We start from the raw sequence: 18,311 nt of genomic DNA, 5'->3' as shown, positions 1-18,311 counted from the left end.
AGTAAGCAAAACTTGGGCAAAGTTGCAGAAAACAAGCAGACATGTAATCCACACCATCAACTTCTCCAAACTTACAAAAACCGTCCGATAACGTTGTTAAGCTCATATTTTTTCAATTCACGCCAACGCGCAACCCACTAGACGTACGAGTAATCTTTTTAATTAATTTAAACGACTATACATTTTTACCCAAACTTTCCAACATTTACTTCGTTTAAAATTTACGTGAGCTGATTTCGCTTACCTTAACTACAACAATGTCAATAAAGTTTTACAACTTGGGAGGAACTGTACAAAATTTTCTCTATTATATTTGGCGTTAAGAATGTAGCAGATTAGAGAAGCAAGTCGGAACTTTTCCGCCACTTTTTCAATTGCAAAGTTCACTTTTTGCCGGTGACATACATATGAATTGGCTTGAGTGTTCATTTTTAGAAAATTGCACTAATCAAAGGTGACAGTTGAAGTCTTAAGGGCGGTTTCAAACTGCTATCACAGGTACGACCGCACTAATTAAGATGTCCCTGCCAAAGAGCACAAATTAATTAAGTAATCTAGTTCAGTAGGTATCGGAAGATTATCCAAACGTCTGGCCTCAGATTACGACAAATGCAGAATTTAAGCTCAACTTTTAAATTACGTCTAAAATCTAACTATCTTGGTAATGAGATTTTTGTGAAAGCAAGACGTTTTGCTTTTTATTTCGTCATTTGCGGTTTTAAATTAAAATACTGCTGCATAAATCGCACAAACTTATAACCAGCTCTGAAAGAAAAAGGCAATTAGTAAGCTAAAGTCTGGTCTACAGATATCTAAAACTAAGGAGAGGAAACTACGTACAAATAAAACGTCCCCGTCCTACAGAGCAATAAATTTATAAAAATAGTTGTAAGGATTAGCACAAGACGAATAAAAAAATACAGACAAATAGAGCATTAAATTCTCAATGATACGAAATAAAAATTGTGCAAAAGTTATATCTTAAACTATATTTAATAAAAATTCAAAGTTTTACCAATTTGCACTCTGCCCCAAATTTTTCAAAATGCTGCGAATACGGTTACAGAACAAGAAAAATGCCAGAAAGAAAGTTGTAGAAAATTAAATTTTCTTTAAAAAAGTGCACAAAACCATATTCCTATTTTTAACCAATTAGGCCCTAAAATCATTCAAAGACGCTCAAGCGATTTTACCGGTGGTCAAATATTGGAAAATGAATTTATACCTAAATCGTTGAAGATAGAAATATGGTGTCGCGGACTTTTTTGTAGAAAATTTAATTCTCTACAACCTCGTTTTTTTCATTTTTGTGTATCTTCAACCGTATTCGTTGCGTTTGCAAAAATATAAGCTAGAACGCAAATTGGTAATGCTAATTTTTTGGACAGCGTCGTCTATTTATTAAAACGCAGCGAATACGGTTAAAGATACAAAAAAGTGTAAGAAACGACGTTGTAGAAAATTAAATTTGCTACAAAAAAGTCCGCGACACCATATTTCTATCTTTAACGGTTTGGGTATAAATTCACTTTCCCATACTTGACCACCGGCAAAATGAAGAAAATCTGTCGCTTGAGCATTTTTGAACGTCTTCAAAGCTTAAACCGTTGAAGATGAAAATATGGCCTCGCTGACTTTTTTAAAGAAAATTTAATTCTCTACAAATTTTTTTTGAACATTTTTTTTGTATCTTTAACCGTATTCGCAGCGTTTTGGAAAATACGGGTCATAGCGCAAATTTTTGTATTTCGTTTCGTCTCCTAAGTCATAGTTCTTCGTAGTCTGGTCTAAATAGGTAACCAAATACGTGTAATCTTGGTTCTGTTGGTGTTGAAACTTAATATTTTTTATGGAAACAAAACCAATACACTTATCTCGATGTATATGTATTTTTCTTGCCACTTTGTCGGATAGCATAATGGTGGAGGCGCCGGGTCACATTGCCACTGAATTATCGCCAGTCACAGATAAAATTGAGTTGGCTTTTTGGTTCCAACACATAATCGCTTCTACTTTTATTTTATTACTGAAACGGAAATCGACACATATTCTCTACGAATTTTTGCATGGGTTTATTCGTGAATTACAAATTTAATTTTAATGCATTTTAAGCTAAACTGCAAAGTATATAATTGAGTTAATGCACAGCCATTAATTATCGATTTGCAAATAACGGCTCATAAAACCAAATTCCTCTCAGTGCAACAGTTTGCTGTCTACACCACTAGTTTTGCTATTAACGCATGTCAACAAATTGTGCGAAATTGTAATTTATGGCGTTCACGTTTAATATTTTCCGGTTGAAAAATTATGATTTTGAGGGGAGAAGACGTTCAGTTGGCTCAACCTAAGCCCTTTGGTGCTGCAATTCGCTACAGATGTGTTTGAGAGTTGGTCGTTTCGTATGTCCTGAGGCAAATAGTTCGAGATCTTTTATAATAGCTTTAAAGAACGTAAACAACAAAGGATTCCGTTAATGCAGTCCCGACCACAAAGAAGCTTTTCCAGCTATGAAAAATTGAAAATTTGCATTCTTTCAGCGGATGAAATTGGAAACACTCATCAAATTATCACTCACCAAATGCGGAATTTAGACTCCGACGCTGTCGGGTTTAATAAAACGTATCGTGAGATTTAATTTAAATAGACTGACACTGCTCGTTATCCCCACTGAAGGCTGGAAAAGACTGATTTTTCGCAGTACAGTGGGTCAGGCGATGGCTGACCTCAGTGACATATCGAAGGTTGTCGCATTCAACTTTAAGAAAGTGGTTAAATCTCACGCGACATTTGAGTCGTTTTCTACAAGATTTGGTCAGAATGTGTCGCACTTAGCTTTTATTTATTTCCACGACAGAAAACTCCCAAATCGCTTATCCCTTTTCTAATCCATTTAGCAGCGCAGATGCATCGCCAGAATGCATTTACATGATTTGGTGCAGAAAAGAGTCACTGATCGGGAATTACTGCTTTTAAAACTTTATTCTGCTCAATGAGCATTTTTCGGGGCTGGAAGCCAGCCAAATTACAAACCAAGGATCTTGCACTGTCGAAACTGTGAGAAATTGCTGTTATAATAACTTGATAAAATTCGAAAACAAAAAATATTTTAATTGTTTCAAATCACACAAGCTGATTACAAAAAAAGTTTTCTTTTTTTGTTCTCAAAGGACATTTACCTATTTTAATGAAACTAAATAAAAGTGTTTTGTTACGTTACACACGCCCTTGGCAAAAATATTCAATTGCTGGTTTTGCTTAAAACAAAGAAAAACACGAAAGTATTTTTTATATCCGTGTTTTTTTAATTGGAGAAGATTCTCTCCGCAGCGAGGACTCGCCGAACTTCCAAACAAGATAAAAACTCGTGAGAAAACGAGTTAGAAAACAACTCCGTCTTTAATTGAATAGAGGGAAATTTACCTGAACCCAATACTGCGTAAGCTATCGGCAAACATATCAATTTCCAGATGTTTGTTCTCGGGGCATAAGAGGAATTTACATAACAGGAATTAGTTTGGCCGGAAATATCTTTTCAGAGTTCGATGTTAATTTGGATTTAATAGTTGGGTTAGACGGAAGACGAAAAACTCACAAGCGGTTTTACATCAAGATAACCCGAGAACAGCATTAGCCGAGTCAATATTATTGAACTTCAAAGTTTGTAGGTTAATTAATTTTGAACAATATGTTTTATGCATCACCAACTTAATTATTCTGGGGGAAATAGAAACCAAGCAATCGATTACACGTTAGGATACCGTTTACATCGAATGGGAAGACCGTTGAAAAACTTAACTGTATTGCTGAACTCGATGAATAATTGTTTACAGAGCGATTGATGTTTTTAAAAAACGTTTCAATTGTGCACAAAGTAAAATACAATTGAAGACAGATCCCCACTAATTAGCCTCATAAAAGTTTCAAGAGACGCAACATCATTAGTGTGTTTTGTTCTGTAGATTAAAAGTCTTTTTGCTCGGAAAATGTTGCTACATTATTACCGGTGTTAGCATACACGGATATTAGTTCAACTAGCGCAACTTTACACAAAATAAATTGCGACTGAAATATGCACCAAAATGTGTTTATTTATTTTCATCTATTAAATTTGCACAAATAGAGCGCGTTTGATGAATTATTTTAATTTATTATACATTAATATTATTCGGATTAATTTTAATTAATTTAATGCAAAAAAGTGGCAAAACCACAAATGGGGCCGTTCAGGTGTGCTACTTATCGTATCGATTATTATCTGTGTATATAAAATTACTTGCCCCAACTGACTGACCTATCAACGCACAGCCTAAGTGGTTAAGTACAGAAACCTGAAATTTTCATAGTAGGTAGCTTTTATAACGAAGGCTTGTACTAAGAAAGGATTTTTGGAAAATCATCTTCTAAGGGGGTTAAATTTAAAGTTAAATTTTTAAAAATTAATAGTTAAAAAAAACGTGTTTCACAATTTTCGATAAATCAACCCCTAAGAGGGTTAAATGGCGTAATAAAATTTGTATAAAAATTCGTAACTTTTGAGTTTACATTAATTAAAGTCAGTATTTGGGCTTTCACTAAAAAGTAAAGAAACACTGTTTTAGTTGGAAATACTAACCCCAAGAAAGTTGAACAGGGGTTGGAATTTGTATAAAATTCCACAATTTTTAATTTGTATCATGCAATTAATACTTAAGCCTTCGGTTAAAGATGAAAAACTTGTGTTTAAGAACATTTGAACTTTCTACCCTTAAAGTGATTAAATATAAATATCCGTCGTTTTTGAACTTATATTTATGAAAATTGGTATTTGGGCTGCCGGTAAAAAATAAAGAAACACGTGTTTTATAATTTTTTTAAATTTTACTCCCAAAGAGTTAAATATCAAAATCCGTCCTTTTTTAACTGATCTATAAAAATTGGTATTTGGGCATTCAGTGAAAAATAAAGAAACAAGTATTTTATTATTTTTAGAAATATCATCCCCAAAAGGGGTTAAACATAAAAAATCGTTATTATTTTGAAGCTATATTTATAAAAAATGGTATTTGATCTTTCGATTAAAGATAAAAAAAACGTGTTTCTGGATTTTCAAAGTTATAACCAAGAAAATTGGTATCTGATCGTTTTGCATTGTTTTCTGTGTTTCAAAATATTGGATGGAAAAATCACACTCTCAACGGTTTGTCACTACTTTAACTCAAGCTACAAACATCCCTGTCTTATTCAGACTAATTCATTAGTAAATAATTCCGCATGTGTGTTAGTTTCAGTGCCCAAGTAGTCACAAGTACAATCTTACATCTGTCTCATTTTGATAATTATGCCAAGTTTGAAGTAATTATTAGACAAACTTTGATAGTTTGCTTGAATTCAAGCTGCGTGATGTTTGAGAAGATGAGAGATGATAGAATATGTCGAGTGGGAGTCGATTAATTTAATTATTTTGGATTTGTAAAAGGAAATATTTTCGTCGCGTAAATATCTTTGCCGCAACAGCGGCACGTTGAAATGTCTGCAAATATTGTCTCAGTTAATTCTCTTCCAAGATTCATCCCGATAATTTACGTCTCGAAAAATACCGTTATCGCTTCCTTAATAAACAGCAAGCGAGATTTTTCAATTTGTTTAAGCATTTAGCTCGTATTTACCCAATCCCAGCTTTATTGTTTATTATGTAAGCGCAGCTTCCTTTTATTTCCATTACCCCGACTAAATGGTTAAGTCAACAAAGTTGCTCCTGTCATTTGATTGTAGGGCCAATTGGACGCAGGTCTTCGACCCTTGTGTTTATGTTAGTGTTATATGTGAAAGTCTTGAGAGACTACGACGTCGTTCCTTTCGGAATTACGTATCTACAGAAGCTTTTGGGACTAAGCCAACTGCACTTAGCCCACGCGAGAGCCCCGTTTCACCCACGAACATGATACATTCATTAGGACCTCGGAGCTTTGCTTTAAATTTCATTTACTTAATTACCTTTGATATAATTTATGTTTTCTTTGGGAGGTCTTATTTTGTTTGTACAGTCAATACGGAACGACTTTCAAGGCTTATTCTGTTTGAGGAGTAATCTGATTTACTTGGAATAATGCCACAAGTTTGGCACTGATAAAGACATGAATTCGGCGGATTTAAATTACGACTAATTGCCTAGAAAAATTCTAATCCCTTTTCAAAACGCAATATTCAATTTCATACCCTAAAATTATATTTATTGAAACCAAGAGCATATTCCATTTATTATTTTTTACGTAATCTTCTTACGTCAAACATTTGCTCTAAACGCTATAAAGTCAAAGACAATTTGCAATTCTCTGGATACATTTTTTCGGAGGGAAGTATTTTCTCGTGAAAGTTGAACGTTGTAAGTGATTTATCGTAGACGTCGATATCGTGAACGTCTTGTCAAGTAGCCGTCAACATTAAAAACAGTCTGCTGGTGCAATACACACAAAAAATATCAATAAAAACAACAAAAGTTGATGTGGGTTGACGTCAAATTCCGTTATTAGAAAAATTATTTCGATTATAAGTTTAACTAGTAAAATGTTAAAGTTAAAGTGGAAAGTACAAATCGATGTCGTTAAAATTTTATAGTCGAGTGGACACTGAAAAAAGTAGTCTTTTATGGCCCAATCAGATGAACCCTGTCCTTATTCTTACCGAATCACTATTTGTTAGTTACAAGCATAAAGTTTTATTAGTTCTAAAAGTGCCATAAACAGGTCCTTTGCATTTTCCAAGTAAATTGCGAAAAATGCATTTTTAAGTTAAATAAAAGAGCACGACTTTTATCCGAAAGCTCCGAAACTATAAACTATCAAATTTCGTAAAACAAAGTTGCGCACGAGTGGAGCCTTCACCTATCGCCAAACATAAAATATTTATAAAAGAACCCGCGCTTGAAAAATCGTAAAATTGGTGTTTAACTTTGCTATTTGGAGTCAGAGTTCAGCCGCCAAACATAAATCTCTAACTCTAGATTTAAAAAATCGTGCAAATTTACGCAGCCCGTTTGACACGAAATAGAGTCCACAAATGCCAATCGCACGACTCTTCAAATTTACGCCATTGTGGGCCGCAGAAATGAGTTGAAAACATTTCCCTGTTATAATTAAAATAACTTTCAACGCTTCGAATTTTTGTAGTTGCTGCACTTGAATTTGGAATTGTTCCAAATTGCACTTTGTTAATTTATTTGTGATGTAACTGCGATTTGCCGTTTTGTGTTTGAAAAGTTGCGCATAGCTGGGCTGCGGACGCTGAAAAGTTGCAAATGCAACGAATTCTAAAGCGAACAGGAAACTTGCTTAATAGCTGCGAAATTTCTTGCCGTTTCACCGGGTGGTAGCTTGAACTCAGATTGAATGCAACATACCAAACAATTTTGGTGGATGCGCCGGGAGAATTTTTAAAAATTAAAATTGCGGCGATAACGCGGCAGTAAATTCTAAACTGTGCAAAAAATAATTGGAATTTGCAACTATGTATCATTGTAGATATTATTTCCTTGAGAAATCATATTTTCAAACATTTTTTGACAATTCATATTAACAAATAGCGATTTGCGAAAGTTTTTTTATAACACTGATAACGTACAATTTACTGTTAGTGCTAGGCTTTGCTTAAATAAAATATTCAATCAAAATTACGTTGAAAACCCATGATTAAAAAAATACAAGCACTCAAAATGATTCTTGTCAAAAAAAGGTGTTTATAAAACAATGTAATGTTGTTACACAAATATGCGAAATTTTATTGTTCACATAATTTATAAATCAAACAAATCTTGTTTAAATCATTGAAACGACTTCATTTCAGTATTGTACGAATTAAACAATGAAACATTCTTTTTTAAAAATAAAATTATTTTTTGACCGATAAACGTCGTAATTCTATGCCTGAAAAATTAGAAGACAATGTATGTACGTAGAGTAGCCTTATAAATAAAACAAAGAAGCAAAAATAATTTAACTGTCATCATAAGAATGTTTTAGGTGTAGTACATAATTAAACTAGCTATACAAAACTGTCATTTTAAAAGAAGCCAGTCTCTATAACTTTTGACAATTAGCAAATCTATTTACAAGCAAAAACAGGTTGATTAGGATTGCGAGGAGGAAATTCAAAACCAACATTAGTTACATTTTAAGTTTCATCCCTTAATCGCTAATCATCCCTACTTTAAAATTTTACATGGTAGGCTCTACTTTTTCAAACATTTTTGGTAAGAAAAAAAAATTATGTACCCAACTGTCAAAAAAAATTTTTTTTGTTGAATCGTTTTTTAGTCAAGGGTGGTCATATTTTTGAATATTTTAGTCGTAGTGGGTCATGATTTAAAGCTAATTTAATTTTAATGAAAAAATCGTGGATTAGAGATGCAATAATGAAAGAGTTTATTAAAATTTTAAATGGCACTTCTTACTTTTTGAAACATTTTTGGGAAGGAAAAAAATAAACGAATCTAACTGTCAAAGAAAAAAAATATCGATTCGTTTTTAGAAGTGGTTTTATTTTTTGAAATTTATAGTCTTAGTAGCCATTGATTTGATGCCAATTTAATTTAAAATTAAAGAAGAAATTTGTCAATTAGAGATGCGATGAGATAATTTGAAGCCAAGATAAAGTACGTTTTAGATGTCATCCCCTAGTCTCTAACCGTCTTTAGTTTAAAATTTTAAATAGCACCTCCAACTTTTTAAAATATTTTTGAAAAGGGGATAAAAAGCTTATCTAACCAACATAAAATGTTGGGGGTGGTATTACAAATTTTAAAGGATGGTTAACGGCTAAGGATTGAAAGTTAAAATGTTACTAATGTTGGTTTTAAACTCCCTAATCGACAATTTGTTTATCAAAATTAAATTGACATCAAATCATGCCCTACTACAATTAAAAATTTAAAAAATATAACTACCCTTAAACTACCCTTAACTTAAAAACGAATCGACAAATTTTTTTTTCTTTGACAGTTAGATGAGCAAATTTTTTCTCTTTCTGAAAATGTTTAAAAAAGTAAGAAGTTTTATTTAAAATTTCAAAGTAGAGGTGGCAAGCGATTAAGGGATGAAACCTAAAATGTAAATAATGTTAGTTTTGAACTTTTTTCTCGTCATCCTAATCCACTGTTTTTGCTTGAAAATAGATTTGCTCAATGTCAAAAATTATTGACACTGGCCCTTTTTGAAATGAAAACATTTTCAGTTAAGAAAACACAGCTTGGTTTTAGAAAAATACGAAATATCAAATAGACAGCAAGTTCTAAAAATTCACTGTTGGCAGCTATTCCGGACACCGTTACCTTTTTTAATTGTTTGGGCATTTTTCCGTTGTCGGAAGATTAGCTTCTTGACATTTAACCGCAGCAAGAGTTATTACAACCGGCTTAGACCTTAATTCTCCGTCCAGTAAATTACAGGGCGAGTGCAGAACCAATTGGGAACTAAGTGGCTTACTGGTGACAATACAATGGCCGTCCACAGGGCGTCAAACCGCAGCTCAAGCCAATATTTGCCAAACGAGTGGCTGGCGATCGTGAAGGGACCCATACATACCAACAAACGTACCCGTCTGAGATAATTGCTTGATAATGGCTCGTTATTATGATTTACATCGCGACTAAATTTAATCACTACTCCTGAACTCGATTAATCTCAACCGATTTACCTCTAATTTAGCGGAATGCGGTCAACTATGGACCCATCCAATTATCGGGCTGTGCCGCAGACAATTTTCCTTTTACGTTTCCGCATCACTTATTTACAATATTCGAATTTACAATCTATTGCGGTGGCCATTTCGACCGCTGAAATTGGTCCAGGATTGTCCGAAATGGAAAACTGAGCTAATCGATGAGTACGACTTGCTAATGCTCGCTCAATTTTTCAGAGCGAATTTGTCTAGCTTTCTTAACGTTTCAGTTAACAGTGCAGGAGCGTCCATAAATTAGTCAAGGGAGAGGCCGAAAAAACCACTCGTGTTTCTTGTGAGTGAATTATCTACTAAGAATTTAATTACAGAGATGCGTCTAATTCTAGTAGTAGCTTTTCCTGAAGCAGTAGGTAGCAATTATCTTGAAGACTTAAAAGATAAATTGTGCCGATTGTGTAGTCCCACATTTGTGGGAGTAAACGCCTTAATTGTTCAGTCTTGAATTTTGACCGATTTTTGCTCAACTGTTTTAGTAATTATTCAAAACGAGGGTCAAAAAGCCCTGCATCTGTTCGCAAGTGCCCTATAATTAAATTACAGCAAAAACTAATGGAATAAAAACAGTCAACGTGGCTTGTGATGTCTTTAGCAGGTTTCTTTTAAGCTTCCTTACCTTTCAGTAATTAGAAGCCATTGAAGCAAACGAGGGATAATTTCAAAGCAAAAAATACTTTGCCAGCGTTAGAATCGCGCATAAAAATCGTCAAGTGCGAGTGGCGGAAAAAGAGAATGTGAAGTGGTAATTAAAGAATTCCACGATTTAATTATCTCTATAAAGTTTAATGGTCCTGATGCGGTCACAGAAAAATTATGAAGGTTTTATCTAAGTTATTATAAAACGATTTTTTATGCTTAATGACCTTACTCAGCAAAATTAAAAAACGAATAAAACTTAATTCCGTGTAAAAAATTCCGGTTAATGAATTCGTAATAAAATGATTGTGATTTACCCCTGACCGCTGACCCTTCTCCACTCCACTTAAATTATCCCTATATAACCGAGATGTAACTTTCCAATATAACTTCCAGCTTTTATAAGCTAACTGTTAACCATTATCTACCCGTGGTTATATTTCGGTTATATTCTTTTACATATCGCTTACATTTCGATTTCATGATCTATCCGCTTATATAACCATTCTTATATTTTTTGTATAACTTTTAAAAAACTCATAGTAAATTTTAATATAAATTAAAATTTTAAATATTTAGGATAAATAATTAATTGTTCCTTCTATCCAGCTTATTTGGGTGCACGACATCACTAGTGCACAATTAATATTGTTCAGTGTTTTGTTGATTCCTTGTTGAAAAATTCCAAAAGAATTTTTAGAAACGACTTCTGCAAGAAAATGTTCGATGACCAGAACTAACATAGAACTGCTTATATTAAGACCAAATATGCTGAAGTCGTAACACGAAAGATGAGATGCCAGTTTACGGCAAAGCTTTTAACGTAGTCGGTGTTTTTGTGTTAACTTTTTCCTCCAAAGAACAAGAGTTGGTCAAACTGTAAACAAATTACAGTTATTAGGAACTAAAGTATAACTATTTTCAAAAACGTGTTGATCACTGTTTTCTTCATTGTTTTCTCAGCTTTGGACAAATTTTCTAAGCTCAGCTTAAAGTTGTAGGATTAATGGACCGGCAGGTAAAAAGTAACTTTTTTTTTTGCTTTGTAATTATTTAATAAATATAACTGTCATTTTATAATTGCCGGCGAATATTAAATATAACTGTAACATAACCATGCTTAGATAACCGATATATAAACTGAATCTATAATACGCTATATTGCATCACTTACATAACAGTTATATAACCGTCACATAACCATTGGTGTATACGCTAGACATAATCATGCTTAGGTAACTGAATTTTGGTAACCTTGAATTTAGCTTGGGCCACATTGCTTAAGTAACATTACGGTTTTCTAACCGTTATATATAACCATAGTTATATACGCTAAACATAGCCATGGTTAGATAACCGTTATATGTGCCTAACATAACCAATGGTTAGATTTGTGTATTGCGGTTAAATAACCTTATACAACCGAAAGATAACTCAGTTTTACTGAGTTTTACGGTTATCTAACCATGGTTATGTTTAGCGTATATAACTATGGTTATATAACGGTTAGAAAACCGTTATGTTTCTTAAGCAATATGGCCCAAGCTAAACTAGCAATTATTAAAGTGCAGTTTAGTCTGAAAATTCCAACTAACACAAATAAGTTAGGTTTCCTCACGTATACAGATAAAAATTAATGAAAAAATTTCGCAAATTTTTGCTCCCTAATTTGAGTGGCTGGCCCTAATTTGGGCCTGATCATGGTGATTGTCGGTGAGAAGCTTGGGAAAGTAGCTTTAGCACTTAAACACATTGTGTGTACATCCTATTGTTTGGCCAAAGCCGCTGGATTTGCCATTATTAAGGTGCCTCAACACGGAATTGGATTCCCTATTTAAAAGCCGGCACAAAATATTCTTTCTTTACGACGCTAAAAGCGGTACTTGCGTTCTTGTTGCTGCCGCAAATTACAAAAAAGTCAATAGGATGCTTGAAATTTAATTGGAAGCTTTCGCGGCGGTTTAGAAAACACTAATCCAATAAAACTTCTCAAGGCCTGAAAGTGATAATATTACGGTTGGGATAAGTGACGACATGTGTCATATGCTTCAGCGATGATTGAATTTATGGTTGTATGATCAAACAGTTGGAGCGTCACTTGGGTCGTGGGTGTTATTCACGATTAATTACCAAAGTTCAATACCTATTGATTGATTTACGGCCGCTAAACGAATTATATTTTTCATAAACAAAGTTTAATTCAGTTTAAAAATAATCACAAGATTAATGGCAAAATAATTCGTTTGATTTACATTTTTCTTCGTCTCGTTGCAATTGCCTGAATAAAACGGTCCCATTCGGGCGCATAAACATTGTTTTACACTACTTTTCGACGCTAAACACCCCGTAATTTCATCTTTATGAGCCATTAAAACATCGCGTTTTTAGCTCTTCTTTTATTTTGTTCGAAATAGCTGCCATTTAGTCTTGATTGCATCAATTCAATTCTCATTAAAGTTAATATCGGATTAAATCGAGCATATTTAACAATTGTCGCAGCTTCGCATCAATCAGTCGTTTTTTTTTTCAAATCCGCTTGTACCTAATCAAGTTCGACTCGACGGAAGAGTGGTCGATGAGTTTGTAGTGTGTTATTGGAACGTTAATCTTGCCTTCCTAAACCAATCAAGCAAACGCTTCTGTTTTCACAGTTGCTTTACAACCCTCGACTTTCAAACGTCTTACCTCGTTTACGGTTTTATTTTTTATTGGGAATGCGTCTTTGTGTTATCTTTTGTGTGTTGTTGTGGCATACACAGGCTTTGTGTTATTAAAATAAATTGGTCGATTCGCAAACGCAGACTAATAGCCTTCGGCAGGTTGTGAAATATTATTCTCTAGCCGCCTCGAGGTTAATGCTAGTTAAATGGGTAACAACCGATATTGAGCTTTCGGCATAACATACTTGACAGGCATCAATAACTGGAATAATTACAATACTCGGCAGTAATACAAACTCGTCTAACTCAGTCAAGTCTCTTAATTAACTTTTTATCGATTCAGAAACACTTACAGAGTGGTAACAATGTTAAAAGTTCGACAACTAATTACGAGATCCAAAGATTTCCCCAGTTATTTAATGAGATTATCCTTTTGCCGTTAAGTCGTTATAAACTTAATAAGAAATAATTTACGTGAGGACTTAAATGGTTTTGCTGGATCTCTATCGAAAAGAGTATCTATCAACTTTCAATTACGAGAAAAGTGTTTTTTTACCAATTAAACAGAACACGTACAACTCTGAATTAGCTCATTTGCTTAAAACACTACTCATTTTAAACAACTCCATTAGAAAATAAGCGAGTGTTGACTTTAGCTTGATACATGTTTTCTTTGCAGATTTAGGCTTTAGCTGGGTTTGATATGACACGTAAAAAAGTGGATTTCGCAATCAATACTCGCAGTGTTTTGTCCTTTATTTTTAATTAAGAAATACCTTGCTTTGAACTGAATAAAATTATCCTGCACATGGCGCTGATATTTTTGTTCAAAGGACAGAAACGCTAGCTTTGTGAATTTCAGACGATTAATGAATTAAAAAATATTGAAACGTTTCCTAATTAAGGATGAACAATGTTCTGCAGAATTACGTAATTTTTTAAAACATGAGTACGTGTTCCTCCATTTTTCAAATTTTATTTTACTAAATTTTTTTTGTTGGTAACATTTTATGCCTTCTTTTTAATATCTGAATCCTAGATTGTAAACACTGTTTTAAAACACGTTTCCGGTAGCAACGTGTTTTAAATTTAAATGTTACCACAATGTTACAACTCGCATACGCTCGTTGCATAACGACAGCCTTCGAAGTTGAAGCTTGTATTTTGGCACCCGTATTATTTAATAACTATAAAATACATTTTTTAATTTCTTACACTTGTATTTTAGGTCAGGTTTAAAATTGGCTTTGTGTTATGGTTTATTGATGCTCATTGAATTTTTAAATTTTCATAGAAATTGTAAAAAATAATGGACAATGAATAGGTATTGTTACGACTATTGCAGTTTTTATTATAATTTTTTAGTAAAGAATAATAACTATTAAAACGGTATAAGATGAAATATGTTTGCAAGTACAATAGATTCAATTTAATTTTGTACAACTTGTTCAAAGGTTTTTACAAAAATTATTAAATCAAACATACAAAACAAAAATAATTTAATAAACATGACCTACGGTTTAGTATTTTTATTGTTCTGCATTTTCTTCTAAAATGTTATACAGCGTGCTCAAAACCTGGCGCACCAACTCAATGGTGTGTGATAGAGAACTAGTTACATATAAAGGTAAAAATAGTAAAAAAAATCGTTGTATTAAAGTTATTGATAAATAATGGTTTTTAGTTAAATGATATGTGGCAACGTTGTCTAACAGTCGTGATCGCAATAGAATTTGATCAACATTAAAAATAAATTATTTTTTAAAAGGTTTCCTAGGAAATAATTCCTAGTGTTGGCACATCTACACATTGTGATTTTTTTGATAAATTTTAATTTTTTTAAATTAAAAAAACTGCTGAAGTCTGATAGAAGATTTAAAAATAATTATTCATCGCTTTGTTAGGGAACGATTACCTACTGTAAAACATAAAAACATTAAAAAATAATGAAAACTAAAGATGTTAATACAATAAGTTTGTAGCTCCAGATTTTTTAAAATATGACTTTAGGAATTTTTTCAACATTTTTCCTGTAATTTGCACTTGCTTCTCAATAACGTACCACTGAGTTGGTGCGCCAGTTTTTGAGCACCCTGTATATAAGTTAAATTTATTTAATTTTTTTCTGTAATCTAATTTGATACCTTTAATAATTTTAAGGTATCACACAGTGACATATATTATTGCTATTTATCATACAATAAAATAAATAAAATTCAGGACAGTTTTTATGAATTTATTGTTAAAATTTTTAATGTTGTCGTCTTTTACTTTTTTTACCTTATTATTAAAACACGTCTGTGTGAGTGAACATAAACATGTAATTTTTAGGAGACGAATTTCCAAATGTGTTTGCAGCCGTTGCATTTTCTGCCCTCGCTCATCATACATTACATGCATAAAGCGTAAACAAAATCACATTAAAATAAGCTTATTTGCAGGATGTGATCCAGTTTGTAACAAACATGAGATTTAGCTCGTGTAGCTGCATTTATTGTAACAAAATTAATTGCTCACTTGTCGTGATAATCTTATTATCCTTCTACTCGCTTACACTCGTAATTAACGATTGGACAAACTGGAAAAATCCTCCGTTAATCGAATTTGCCCAAACAAACCAAAAATTTAAATAACCAAACTACGTCTCACACAAACAAATGTTTTGCCAACGAGGCGACTGAAAGGGACAGTTTTTATGTAGCCGTTAATGTTTTACTATGAGCTGTTAAATGTAGCTTAGAAAGTTGAAATTTATGGGAAGCTTTACGTATAATTGCCTTTCAAAGCTCTCATTACGTCTGCGTCCAAAGTTTCCCTCATTTATAAGGCCGAACTATCGTGGCGATAGAACAGAGATAAAGCCGAAAAATCAGCTGTAAACAAAAATTTATGAGTTATGGAATCGAGGGTTGTTGAAAAAATAAGGAAGTATCGTGGAGCCAAAGGAGAAAATAAAAGAGTGGCAAGGGTTATTGGGGGAAATAATACTTTCTAACAAGGAAGTATCGGTTATCGTGCCCTTTTCCGAATTTATGGTTTGTGGGTTGTGAGCTTGTAAATGTTAAACAAACAAAAACTTTGAGAAAAATTAAGTTTTTAAATTGTTTTGGAAGCTCCAAGCAGCAGGGAAATATATTTAAATATGTCTATATCAGGGCGAAAGCGAAATCTACATAATAATTTCCTAAAGTAAATTGTTATCTCGGAGAGAGCGGAAGCTGTAGGTTTTCGGAGCGATTTCCATGGGATAATCAGGTAAGAGCGCTGCATATTACTAGAGAAGAAAGTGTTGAACGAACTCGAGCTGGGTTCGACAGGCTGATCTCATCGCCGAAATGACTGTAACTAACATTTCCGCAGAAACAAGATCAGTCTGTTCACCCTGCACACCACCAGATTGTCTTTCCTTCCTCTACGTGACCCAGTCACAATCGACTTCGGCGTCTTACCGACTTAACAAATTCGAATTAAAAAGCAGCTCGCTGGAAGAACGCGCCTCGGCTTCCGCCAAATTGAATTTTATGGTTGATGATAGTCTTCAAAGACCCACTCAACGCTGGGAAAAGTCTAGACCTGCACTTATGACGGGAGGCTTGGAGTTGACTCAAGAGTCGGACCGGTTAACACATGCGAATAGGGCGATGGGAGATGGATGGGAGGATTAAGCTTGGCTTGCGTTTTACGCGTATTTGCATGTTACACTCGCTGGGAAGTTTATGTGCAAGGAGTCTTACGGTTTATGGGAGGCGATTTGTTCCTCAGTGGGTTATAAAGCCAGAAAAGCGTGAGTGTTTGGTGGACAAGAGGTCTGAAATCTCGTTTTTGCCAAAAACAATTTGCATGATTTAGTTATTGCATTAATATTTTACCACTTTTTTTAACATACGTAAATACAAATCTGAGTTAAAATGCCGAATGGTCACAACTCAGACAAAACTCGCAAATTTTAAATTCTAGTGAGTTCGTAAATTTTTGCGAAAAAAATGTTTTTAGTGTACAGGGTATTGTTATTTTAACCATTCTAGTCTGCTATTAAAGTTGATACCTCTAAGGCTTTTTTGCCCGGAATTTCCGGGCTCGAGGCTTCACTCTCCGAGCTCCGGATTTTAAAATAATTTCACCAAACTTTAAATATAAATTTTTCGGTCAAAAGGTCATTATTGCTTCAAATAATTCAAGAGATGTAAATACAGGATTATTCAGAAGTGTCATACCAACTTAGACTTTCGGGTAAGCAAAACACATTTTATAAAAAACTTGATTTTAATTCTTCAACTCTGTCAAAATTTACGAGGTTTTGTACGTCAGTTTCCCGGCGCGTCCATCATTTTTACACAAACATAATTGCTTGTCAAATAGCTTTTAAGCTATTTTATTTTCAATCGCTTTGTATAATTATTAATTTAATAAACTTTATAATAGTATATTATATTATAAATGATAGAAATGCATCATTATATAGGAGTGACAATTTTTTTCACGAGCTTCATAATGGCATTTCGATCACGTCTGATATACGACATTCTATCTTACAGGTGCATTGTAAGAAAATCCAAGAAATTCAAGTAAATATCCGCCTGTAACATTAGCATATATTTATGTTTTAGTTTTTGTAGTGACCTGTGTTGCTATAGAAATAAACAGTTTCATTGTTTTCCTCAATTTTTCACACATTAACTCATTTGTAAGTAGAACTGACAACTTTATCTCTCTTGTGAGAAAAATTAGATTTTTCTTACCAAAAACAATGGGATAATGTACTTAAAAAACTGAACCTGTAAGGTTCATAGGTATTAAGTTTATTAATGAACTTTAAATGAGCATTTTAGCATTGTTAGAACCTTAAGAATAGTATTTATTCTCCAACACTGTTAAAATTCGTAATTTTTTTCTTATGTAAGAAAGTTTTGACAATTGTTTGCCATTTCTCAATACGAAACGTAAGATTATTTTTAGCAAATTTAAAGCAATTTTAAGCATTGTTAAGTCTAACTCGCAAAATAAAATGTTGTATTTACTTCGTTTTTGGGTAAATCGATTAATTTATTTTACCTCGTGCATGATAAACCTCTCACTAACACTCGACGTTTAAAAATCACTCGACCATAAAGCGTCCGATTTACACTCAAACTCGGTGAATAAATAACTATTTATTCTAACTGAAATTTCTCAATACGAAACGATCTATTGAACGACATAAAAAAAATTAGGTTTTCTATTATAAAAAACAAAATATAATGACGTCAATAATACTCAAAATAAAAAGAATGTTGGATTTTAATGCCAAAGAATTGTAAATTTTCT

The 18,311-nt window shown here is 33.2% G+C and overlaps 1 protein-coding gene and 1 non-coding gene across 6 annotated transcripts in view; both read right to left on the bottom strand.

Moving 5' to 3' along the window:
• LOC655107 (uncharacterized protein) overlaps positions 1-18,311 on the bottom strand; it is a 118,945-nt gene that overhangs the window by 75,362 nt on the left and 25,272 nt on the right. The gene's annotated exons all lie outside the window — the stretch shown is intronic.
• On the bottom strand, positions 16,269-16,441 carry Mir6012 (microRNA mir-6012). The gene has a single exon (NR_129349.1). It is a non-coding gene; the product is annotated as a microRNA mir-6012 (primary transcript).

Source organism: Tribolium castaneum, chromosome 1, assembly GCF_031307605.1.
Source record: "Tribolium castaneum strain GA2 chromosome 1, icTriCast1.1, whole genome shotgun sequence".
NCBI classification, from domain to species: Eukaryota; Metazoa; Arthropoda; class Insecta; order Coleoptera; family Tenebrionidae; genus Tribolium; species Tribolium castaneum.
This window is presented reverse-complemented; position numbering and strand designations above follow the sequence as displayed.